Genomic DNA, 12,272 nt, shown 5'->3' with positions numbered 1-12,272 from the left:
GCCACAAGAATTGAAAACAGGACTTAAAGAGATAATTGTTTACTAGTGTTGATTGCAACATTAGACACAATAGTCAAAAGATGGAAAGAACCCTAATTCTATCAACAATTGAATGGATAAACAAAATGTAGTATATCTATAAAATAGAATATTATTCAGCCACATAAAGGAATGAAGTCCTGATATATGCTACAACATGGACAAATCTTTAAAACAAGTGAAAATGAAAGAAGCCAGACAAAAGGATAAATATCATATTCCACTTGTAAGACATATATATAACAGGCAAATGCTGAGACTGTAAGTAGAATCAAAGTTTGCAGGGACTGTAACGAGGGGAGGATGGGGAGTAATTAATTAAGGATGACAGGATTTCTGTCTGGGGTAATGAAAAAGTTTTGAAAATAGATAGTAGTGATGGTTGCATAACATAGTGAATGTACTTAATGCCACTAAATTGTATGCTTAAAAATAGTTCAAATGGCACGTCATGTTATATATATTTTACCACATTGAAAACATTTTAAAGAGAAAGTTGTATATTAGAAATACATTAGCATGCAAAAAGCTCATATAAAAATGTATTAAAGTATCTCACTTTGTCTTTACCTTAAATTAGAACCAAATAAGAGTTTTCAGAAGACTAGACATGGTACATGGAGCTTGCAAAGGTTCTCTCTGGTGGTTTCAATCATTTTGAAATCTATGGTTGGTAGTTGACCATGGCCTGGGACTTCCTTTATTTCACATTCAGCTATTTTCATAGAACACGATATTCTTTTTGCTGCAATAGTCATAATGATTTCAGAGATGCAAATCAGATGCAAAATTTTAAATATCCTTAATTTTTTGAACCAAATTATTGCCATTTGTAGAAAATTGAGTTTTTGTCTCAGAATCCACATCTGGTAATGTAATTGATGACTCATTCTAGTTTCTTTGTAAAAATTGCAAACAAATCAGGAAATATCCTTCCTTATTTTCACTTCAGATTGGTATGCATTGTCAGAGTTAAACTTTGTATATTTATATATATTTATATACTTGTGACATTTGCAAAATAAGGCAGCCAAAATTAATTCATATGGGCACGTCCAAACAACCACTCATTGCTTTGACTATTAAATACTTATATATGGTAATAATTACTAAATTTGTTCTTTTATATATCTTGAAATTGAATATTTTATGTTTTTTAGGTATTTTAAATATTTTTTCTATTTGTTATTTGGTAAGATTCTATACAGGTATATCCTCAATAGAAAGTCTTTTTCTCAGTTCTCTATGCTGTGTTAGGTAAACCCATGAAAATCTACACATATTTAAACTTTTCTATTTATGGAGTTTTGGCGTTTGTTTATTCCTTTTCCATTAAAATTATGTGGTAATTGAAGTCAAGGGTGCTATGTCTGTTATTTATCTTTAAATATCTAGTGAAATTCTAGCATTAAGTAGAAAACACAGGGGAGAGTTCAATATGGCTGACGAGAAGCAGATAGTGTGGGCCACCCTCCTGGAGAGGAAACAAAGTTGCCAATAAGTAGTGACTCTTAAAGTAGATCGTCTGGAGACCATGTTGAGATTCACTAAGGAATCGGGATCCACAGAGAATAGAAAGGAGTGAAGCTGGCAGCCACCCTTCTGGGAACAGCATTAAGAATCTTTCTCAAATGTGGAAAGGGTCAGTGAGAGTCCCCAGGGGATCCACACGTCCCCACATGGGTCTTCACAATCCTGGACATAGGAGATCCTTCCGACAACCCTGGGCCTCTAGACTGACACAGAGAGCCTCCTGGAGTTTTTGCAGAGGCACTGCTCAGTCCCATGTGGAGCCTCACAGGCCCTGGATCCCTGAGCAGCCCAGCGCCAGCTGCCATATTCTCACTAGAGGCCTCGTTCCTCATTGCTAGGCAAGGCTAAGCTCAAGCTTCCAGCACAGGGACCAGCTCTGCCTAATCTCTGAGGGTGGGCACAGCTCTGTGCTCCCTCGGGAACTACCTGGGTGGAAGACCACGTGATGGCCCCACTTCTGCTGCTCCAAGCCAGTTTGGGCTTCCAGCCTAGCAATTCACTGCATTAGTCCATATCTGTAATATTATAAAGTAATACCTGAGCCTGAGTCATTTATAAAGAAAAGAGCTTTAGATTCACAGCTGAATTCTACCAGACATACAAAAAAGAGCTGGTACCAAATCTACTGAATCTATTCCAAAACATTGAGGAGGAGGGACTTCTTTCTAGCTCATTCTACAGAGCCAGCATCACTCTGATACCAAAATTTGCCAGAGACAACAAACATAGAAAACTACAGGCCAATATCCTTGATGAACATAGATGCAAAAATTCTCAACAAAATACTAGCAAAACAAATCCAGCAGCATATCAAAAAGGTAATTCACCACAGTCAAGTAGGCTTTATTCCTGGGATGCATGGTTGGGTCAACATACGTAAATCAATAAATGTGGGCCGGACACAGTGGCTCACGCCTGTAATCCCAGCACATTTTTTAGGCAGGTGGATCACTTAAGGTCAGAAGTTTGAGACCAGCCTGGCTAATATGGTGAAATCCTGTCTCTACTAAAACTACAAAAATTAGCTGGGCGTGGTGGCAGATGCCTATAATCCCAGCTACTCGGGACGCTGAGGCAGGAGAATTGCTTGAACCTGGGAGGCAGAGGTTGCAGTGAGCTGAGATCGTGCCACTGCATTCCAGCCTGGGCAACAAAAGCGAAAATCCATCTCAAAAAAAAAAAAAATGTGATTCACCACGTAAACAATTAAAAACAAATCATATGATCATCTCAATAGATGCAGAAAATGCTTTTCATAAAATGCAACATCCTTTTATGATAAAAAAAAAACCCTCAACAAACTAGGCATAGAAGGAACATACCTCAAAATAATAAGAGCCATCTATGACAGACTCGTAGCCAACATTATACTGAATGGGCAAAAGCTGGAAGCATTTCCCTTGCTAACTGGAACAAGACAGTGATGCTCACTCTTACCACTTCTGTTCAACGTAGCACTGGAATTCCTAGCCAGAGTCAAATTGTCTCTCTTTGCTATTTAAATAATAATACACTTTAACATATATTTCTATTACCTATTATATGGTAGGACCATTATAAGTGTTATTTATATTACTCCCATAATGTCCAGCTGTTGGAAAGCTTGCTGAAGGAACAGGCTTTGTTGAGTTTGTCTGGGTTCTGCTCAGCTAGAGTGATCTTCAGGTGGCAGGTGATGTGTTCCATATTATGACAATTCTCTCTTTGCCAACTTGCAGAGAAAGCTTATATGCATGTGGGGAGTTGTGTTGGGGGCCTTAAGATCACCCCCAGGTTTGGTGATTCACTACCAAAAGTCACAGGATGCTGCATATAGACATACTCATGGCTAAGATTTATTACGTGAAAAGACACAAAGCAAAATCAGCAAAGAGAAAAGGCATATGGGGAAATTCTGGAGGAAATTAGGTGCACGCTTCTTTTTTTTTTTTTCAGACGGAGTCTTGCTCCGTCACCAGGCTGGAGTGCAGTGGCGTGATCTTGGCTCACTGCAACCTCCGCTTCCCAGGTTTGAGCAATTCTCCTGCCTCAGCCTCCCGAGTAGCTGGGATTACAGGCGCGTGCCACCACGCCCAGCTAATTTGTCTGTTTTTAGTAGAGACGGGGTTTCACCATGTTGGTCAGGCTGGTCTCGATCTCGTGACCTCGTGATCCACCCATCTCAGCCTCCCAAAGTGCTGGGATTACAGGCATGAGCCACCATGGCCGGCCAGGTGCACGCTTCTAAGAGTCCTCTCTCAGTGCAGTCATAAAGATCATGCTTACATCTTCAAACCCTGAATTGTGACAACACATGTGAAGGGTTTTCTCTTGGGGAAACTGGTTGTGTAGGCATCCTTAGCTGAGCATTCCAAGGCTTCCAGAAGGAGACGTCTAGACTCCCAGAAAGAAGGCAGTGTACAACACAAACCACATTGTTTGCACTAACAGTTTATATATGGTAGGTGTCATTCTCATAGGTTAGAACTTGGGAACTTTTCTGAAATCAAAGTACTCAGACATTAGCCAAGGGCTAATCTTGCCAGCAAAGGAAGACTTTCTAAACAGGTTTCTCAGGAAGGAAGACTTTCTAAACAGGTTTCTCAGTCCTGTTGTGTTAACTCCTCTCACAGGAGTGCTACGTATTAACACCATGTCAAGAACCCACAAAGTGAATCAAGAATCAAAATCTCAAAATTGGAGGTAAAAGACACTTTACAGGTTGGCTTTTCAGTTATATCCTGATAATATTCTCTAATTTTCTATTGTCTGTAGAATGTGGGTTGCTATGGTAATTCTAGATAAGGTAGACAATTGCAAACTTTTTGCAAAAGGACACTTTTTCTTGATTACATAAACCTTTGTTTGAAGTGGATTTCGGGTATTATATTAGCACTTTCTCTGCTCTATTTTTCTCATAGTACTTATCACATTTGATGTATTATATTTTTTACTCGCTTGTTCATCTGTGTTTTTCAGTGCTGTAATTCACAAGAAACTAGACAAGTGCCTGGCCCATAGTGACTATATATATAAATGCTGAATGAATGACACCACACAGTACCATGAAGGATTACAATCCCATGTGATGATTAATTTCTGCTTACTTCGTGCTATCTTAATGGTATTTAATGAATTTTTAGTTTCTTTGTCAAATTGATATTCAACTAATTTTTGAACACATGCTTTTTATGTATTTATTTTTCTATTTTCTAGCTCCCCTACCTCCTAAGGCATATCAAGAGCAATGATGACAACTAATTTATTATACCTAAGCTTCTTGAAGGCAGGAATCCTTCTATGAATCTCTAACCCATATATCTATGTCTATATATTAAATGTATGGATAAGGTTGTTTTTTTTGTTTGTTTGGTTTTTTTTTTTTTCTTTTTTTTTGAGACAGAGTCTTGCTCTCCTGCCAAGCCCAGGCTGGAGTGCAATGGCTCACTCTTGGCTCACCGCAACTTCCACTTTCTGGGTTCAAGCAATTCTCCTGCCTCAGCCTCCCGAGTAGCTGGGATTACAGGCGTTCGCCACCATGCCTGACTAATTTTTGTATTTTTAGTAGAGATAGAATTTCACCATGTTGGTCAGGCTGGTCTTGAACTCCTGACCTCGTGATCTGCTTGCCTCAGCCTCCCAAAGTGCTGGGATTATAGGTGTGAGCCACCGCGCCCAGATGGATAAAGTTTTTTAAAAATTTCTCTGTGGCCTTTTGGATTACAGTTTTGAAAACCAAGTTCATCAATGTTGGCTGGTATCTTCTCATTTATTTTTATATCGTCAGTTTCAAATAAATTGTTGGGGACATAGAGGACCCTCAATGACATTTTCTAAAAAGATGAATTTGTGAATATTATCAGAAACTTTTGACCTCTCCTTTAGGCCAGTGTGATATATCTTTTCTAGCTCTATCCTCAAAGGAGAAAGGTTGTAAATATGATCTATTAAAACTCAAGTTCTGATTGACGTAAGTTTCAGTGAATGAGAACACTGTGCCTGGAAAGTCACACAACCACACTCTGCTACTGCTAATACTACTGCACCAGTATCACTACTATTAATACCACTGCTACTAGCAGATACCTGCATAGTGCTCACTACATGTTAATCACTGTTCTGGACCTTTTATAAATGTTAACTCCTTTAGTTGTTACAAAGTTAATGTAGGTATAATTTTTAGGTAGGTATGAGGTAGGTATGCTTTTTATCCCCATTTTGCGGTTGGGGAAACCAAGGAAAAAGTGCCAGTAACTTACTTGCTGAAGGTCACACAATATGTTGCCTAATTGCCTAATCTGCCTTTAGAATCCACGTGGCTAACCACATGGTTATCCTGTCTGTCTTCAATCCATGTGTCAGGATTATTAACCCCTCCCATGTTGTCCTTGAGTCTAGTCGGGCCTGGATGCATCCATAGCAAGGAGGCAGCAAGCTCCCCTGAGACCTGTGATGTATTCTCAATGCACGTAAGGCTGTCTGCTGTATTCTCAGGCATGTCACAGCAGTAAACACAGCGGTCACTTGGTGTTTATAGTGCTATTGTTGTTCCTGCGTAGCTTTTTAGAATGCTGAGGGGAGAAGAGGGAACTGGAAGGAGAGGGAAACATTTCTAGGTCTACTGGCCATATCACAACATGGAAAGGCATGCTTGCATGCACACACACAGAACTTGCTTCCTAACACATGCTTCTTCATGTGTGTGTTTAAGACTGTTTCCTACACAACCAGGGTCCCCAAAAGGCTTAATATATTTACAGTCTATTTTCATGCAATGCCATGACACCTAGATTAAATTCTAAAATATTTAGACTAAAAAAAGGGAAAATCATAACACATAACCAATTTTTTTGTTCCACTTTTACATTTCAGAATAACAAATGGAAATAAATATATGAAAGAAAAAATGGTTTTTATCCTTTGTTTCTTATTTTAAAATGTTTCTACTTTTGATAGAGATTTCAGGTTTCTTTCATATTTCTACATTCCCTAAAAACTATTTTCGTCTGTGACATCTTAATTTGACTCTTATAATAGAAATAGCCATTACCTTTGCAGCTTACCAATTTTCAGTGGTTATGCCTTGAGTGACAGAATAACTAACATTATTTATAAAATGAAAAATTCTTATAAAAATATGGTACGTTTCAGCAACTGTAAAATACTTGTGACTGTTACTAAACAAGATAATGCCTATACTTCTCTCTCCCTTTAAAAATAATATTTTAGAATGAATTGGAAGAGATAAATTTTCTATATGATGAAAACTCCTCAGAACATTAGAGAAAATTACCATCCCATCAATGCGTGATCATCTTGTCATATTCATAGTCTTGATAGCACTATTTATAGCTGGCAGAGAACAAAACTGCCAAATGTTTTCTCCTTAGAGTAAAAAATTGTCATTTCAAAATGTAAGAGAGTTGAGAATGTTTGTTTACCTGTGAAGCTTATTGATTAATTCTCTCTTATGTCAGCAGAACTCTGGGCCACCCAGGAGACCTGTCAGTTACTGTGTCCTCTGAGGGTACTCTATGTCCATGAAGGAAACTGAGAATAACAAGGTCTTCCAGTTTCCCAACCATCCATACAGAGAGAGAGCACCAACACTGTCCATAACAGAATCATTTAAATTAGGGTGGGTCAGTTTCAATGGGTACATTTCAATTTAACCTAAAAGCATTGTCAATGTGGAAAACCATTTTTATTGGTGCTAATCGTTGTATGCTATTTTCTTTTTCTTTTCTTTTTTTTTTTTTTGAGACGGAGACTCGCTCTGTCACGCAGGCTGGTGTGCAATGGAAGGATCTCAGCTTACTGCAACCTCTGCCTCCTGGGTTCAAGCGATTCTCCTGCCTCAGCCTACTGAGTAGCTGGGATTGCAGGCACCCGCCACCATGCCTGGCTAATTTTTGTATTTTCAGTAGAGACGGGGTTTCACCATGTTGGCAGGCTCGTCTCGAATTCCTGACCTCAAGTGATCCACCCGCCTCGGCCTCCCAAAGTGCTGGGATTACAGGTGTGAGCCACTGCGCCTGGACGTATGCTGTGTTGTTGATCTAGCTGAGTAGCACACAGGTGGAAGACCTGGTAACCCTCTTCACTGTTGCCAAGTTCCCTCACTAATTGCTGCGGCCAGAGGAGGAGGAAAGGCTCCTGACTCAACAAAAAGGTGTAGCCTCCTGAATTATGCCCCATCTTCTCTGTGAGAGCTGTAAATGGCTGCTCTGTGGATCTCGGTAATGGCAGTACTGGGTAATAGTGGCTCAACAGTGCGGTTCCTGAGCTGGGAGATGAGGCTCAGGGACATACGGCACTCTGTTCTCTGTTGGTGTGTGGCCGTGTGGCCTGGTGCTCACGGTTTGCTGATGGCATCAAATTATAGTTTCCAGTTTCCTTGATGAATATGGGTATGAATTGAATGTATTTTGATTATGATACTGGAAATTAGAATACTTTTGGAATGAGTCACCCATCCCTACACCTTCCTTGTTTTATTTAGAATTATGCTCCAGTTTTACCACTTGACTGTTTAAATGATTTTTAAACAAAAGAGGATAAAGCTGAACACAGTATAGGAAAAAGGTATATGCTTTAGCAACAGACAACCTGGGTTTATTCATGTTAATTTATTCATTAAGCAAATATTTATGGTAATCCTAATGTGTGCCAACATTATTTTAGGCAAAAATAAAGTTTTGTTCTACTCCTGATTTCAAAACATCACTTCATCTTTATGAGCCATAATTCTAACATAAATATGGGATTGTAATACATACCAGCTAGACATTATGAGATATATATATATATGAGATGCATCTATTCGTCCCAGCATATAATAGGTAAGAAAAATGTAAGTTAAAGAGTATTATTATTTAAATAGTTCTAGCCATGTACTATTGTTATTATTATTTCTAGTGTATTAGAAATGACATAAAGGGAGAGAAAAGTAAGAATCTTGAATTATTTATATTAAAAATGGTATAAATAACTTGTACTTATTTGTCTGATTAAACAAAGCTGGCACAAGTTTAGAAAAACTCATTTAGGCATTATTTAGTATCACTTTAGAAGGAGGCTTTTGTATTTCAACGATCAAAACATCACATTGTGCCCCATAAAGATATAAAACTATGATTTGTCAGTTAGAAATAAAAATCAAAAAATATTTTTGACCCTTGTGTGAATAAACTTCTAACCCTATGGAAAGCAATGGAAGACAATTTTTCCGAGACCTTATTTTTAAGAGTTTGAACATGAAAGGTAAAGTGTTACAATTTGTTTCTTAGATGGGGATTGGTTTTCATCCTGCAGGGTAGGGGATGTTATAGTAAGTATGTTAAAAAATACTGGGTGTGTTCATAAACTTTTGCAAAAATTTTGTGTTGGCACTGATATTTAGTTATAACAGTTTGTCAGATATCAGGTGATTTCAAGAACTTTCGAAATTCTTGAATCAAAACTTCCTGATTGTGCTGATTTCTCCATTTGGATTGGAACATACTGATATTCAGTCAAAGTTCTTCTTTGGGTATTGACAGAGTCTGAGTAACTACAGGAAACTGACAGATTAGATTCCAGACTCAGAGAAATGGTAAAAATTCATAGATTGTTCAAATGCATCCAGTTTTATTAAAATTATAGATCTTCTGCTAGTCACAATAGACACGATCTTAGGGCCACATTTTATTTATTCTTGTTTAACTCACTGCTTTGAAGTAGGGGAACCAGAGAAAAAAATGGATGTACCAGATTATTTCCTTAAGATTGAAGTGAGAGCGTGTCTTTTGCTAAGGGAAGTTCTGTGGTTACACAAGAAATTGAGTCTAAACTGAGCTGTTGTTGTAGCAGGAAAATAAATAGTGTGAATTCAGTAGAAATATGGTGGCAAGTGTGGGTGAGCAGCCAGGGCTAGGGGTAAGGGCATTGTAGTGGAGCAAGAGAGGTGACTTAGATTGGTTCCAGTGCCGAAGCTTTCTCATGTAGCAATTTTCAGATATTCCTAGAGGACATGTTTATGGACAAGCTGAACTCACTTAATGGGCAACTCTGAAGGATTATGTTGGAAATAAGGCTCGGAGTCACAAAGAAAATGAACACTTAAACAAAGGATTTCTCAGCAAGGCAAACTTACTTCTCTAGAAGGGTGTTACTTGCAAGCTTGGTTGCCACGAGAACACATGGAACAAAGGAGGGAAGGGGTTTTTTATTCCTAACTCAGCTTGTCTCTACCACTGCGTCTTGCCTCCGCTGGCTGGAGTTGGACCGCACAATCTAAGCTGAACTCAATTGGCTAACTTGAAAGGTGCGGGAATGTAGTTAATGCTGGCGGGATGGGCAGTTTTGGTGGGAGAGGTAATTTACAGAGTGAGTAGCAGATGTGGGCTCTGTAGATAAGGATTGGCAGGAAAGTTGTTTACTGTGAAACCAAGACAGGGAGGCACAAAGGATAAGGAAGTTAGTTTGGCCTTGGAAGTAGGGAACAAAGAACAAGGATACTGAACAAGCTAAACCTTTGAAGAAGAAATTCTTTTGTATTTGACAGATTACAAGTTAAAACTTTTTCTGGCCAGGCGCGGTGGCTCACGCCTGTAATCCCAGCACTTTAGGAGGCCAAGGTGAGTGGATCACAAGGTCAGGAGATCGAGACCATCCTGGCTAACATGGTGAAACCCCATCTCTACTAAAAATACAAAAAATTAGCCGGGCGTGGTGGCAGGTACCTGTGGTCTCAGCTACTCGGGAGGCTGAGGCAGGAGAATGGCGTGAACCTGGGGGGCAGAGCTTGCGGTGAGCCAAGATCGTGCCACTGCACTCCAGCCTGGGTGACAGAGCAAGACTGTCTCAAAAAAAAAAACAAAAAAACAAAAAAAACTTTTTCCTATCTTAGGAAGTCCTTCAAAATCAAGTACCAGGTTGCCTTAAGACATCATTGAGAACTTGACAATTTATGCCTGCAGGTTTGGTATCCTTGGGGTTCTTACAGGTCTACCCTCTCTGCTTCTGGAGATCTCCACTTCCTCTTGGTTGCATTGGATCCTCATTGGAAGTCCTATTCCATTCTTTTGTTTTTCCCAGCCTCATTTCAGTGGCAGTGTAAATTTGGGAGAATGGAATTATCATCTCATATCTGCCACCAACTGCTATTAGCTGTAGAATGTCACGTGTGTCCACGTGAAGAGACCACCAAACAGGATTTGTGTGAGCAATAAAGCTTTTTAATCACCTGGGTGCAGGTGGGCTGAGTCCAAAAAGACAGTCAGCGAAGAGTGGTGGGATTATCATTAGTTCTTATAGGTTTGGGATAGGTGGTGGAGTTAGGAGCAATTTTTTGTGGGCAGGGGGTGGATCTTACAAAGCACATTCTCAAGGTAGGGGGAATATTGCAAAGTACCTTCTCAAGGGTGGAGCGCGGGTGTATCATACAAAGTACATTCACAAGAGCAGGGGAATATCACAAAGTACATTATCGCAAGGGCAGGGAGGGTGTATTGTCACAAAGTCAATTGGTCAGTTAGGGTGGAGCAGGAATAAATCACAATGGTGGAATGTCATCAGTTAAGGCAGGAACTGGCTATTTTCACTTTTGTGGATCTTCAGTTGCTTCAGGTCATCTGGACGTATACGTGCAGGTCACAGGGGATATGATGGCTTAGGTTGGGCTCAGAGGCCTGACATAGAAAAGTCACTTGATCTGGGCATGAATGGCCTCAACATTGGGAAAGGTTGCACTGGATAATCTCTTGGATATTTTTAAACAGCAGAGGGAAAAAAAAAACACATCTTAATGCTGCATTCTTATTGTATATCCGAAGTATTGATCCATAAAAAGTAATTTAGGTGCTGATTGGTTTTCCTTATTCCATTTGTAATTATGAAGAGGATTCTGAGAAGCTGGGTACTACTGTTGCAAGTTTCCACTTTATGCCAGTCAGCTATAAAGTACCAGATAATTATACAGTATTATTTAAAACCAGGGAATGGATTCAGATTTTGTGAAAACTGAAGTGGACAAAAATCTGATAATACAAAACGACAAACACTAAATTATGAACAAAGTTAAAAATTTATGTAAAATGAGAAAAGAAATAACAATATATTACCAGTACTAAATAGATGGCAATTATCAAACCATCAAAAAATCCAACATAGGCCGGGCGTGGTGGCTCACGCTTGTAATCCCAGCACTTTGGGAGGCCAAGGCAGGCAGATCACAAGGTCAGGAGATTGAGACCATCCTGGCTAACACAGTGAAACCCCGTCTCTCCTAAAAACACAAAAAATTAGCTGGGTGTGGTGGTCGGTGCCTGTAGTCCCAGCTACTTGGGAGGCTGAGGCAGGAGAATGGGGTGAACCCAGGAGGCGGAGGTTGCAGTGAGCCGAGGTCATGCCACTGCACTCCAGCCTGGGCGACAGAGTGAGACTCCATCTCAAAAAAAAAAAAAAAAAAAAAAAAAAAAAAAAAAAAAAAAAAATCTAAAAGAATACATAATTTAACTGCTAAAGCACCATTTTCCTACATTTTTCTTCCATGCTTAAGCTGCACACATTTGACTGCTTCTTTATATGATAACAATTTTATAATATTAGTTGAAATAAAGGAATTTATTTTAAAAGAGAGAATAGAGTGATTCTTTTAGGATGACAGATTTTCTTTTAAAAATTATTGATGATTTGGGTAATATTTCATTTAGCTTTACAGCTCATTATTGGCAATCATT

The 12,272-nt window shown here is 39.1% G+C and overlaps 1 long non-coding RNA gene across 1 annotated transcript; it reads left to right on the top strand.

The window, feature by feature from the left end:
- The first annotated feature begins 3,915 nt into the window (after window positions 1-3,915).
- Window positions 3,916-4,971, top strand: LOC129060775 (uncharacterized). The gene is made up of 3 exons (XR_008527678.1): window positions 3,916-4,012; window positions 4,185-4,254; window positions 4,531-4,971. It is a non-coding gene; the product is annotated as an uncharacterized LOC129060775 (long non-coding RNA).
- The last annotated feature ends 7,301 nt before the right edge of the window (window positions 4,972-12,272 follow it).

The sequence above is a fragment of the Pongo abelii genome, chromosome 1 (genome assembly GCF_028885655.2).
Source record: "Pongo abelii isolate AG06213 chromosome 1, NHGRI_mPonAbe1-v2.0_pri, whole genome shotgun sequence".
NCBI classification, from domain to species: domain Eukaryota; kingdom Metazoa; phylum Chordata; class Mammalia; order Primates; family Hominidae; genus Pongo; species Pongo abelii.
Note: the sequence above shows the minus strand (reverse complement) of the source record. Positions and strands in the feature narration are given on the sequence as shown.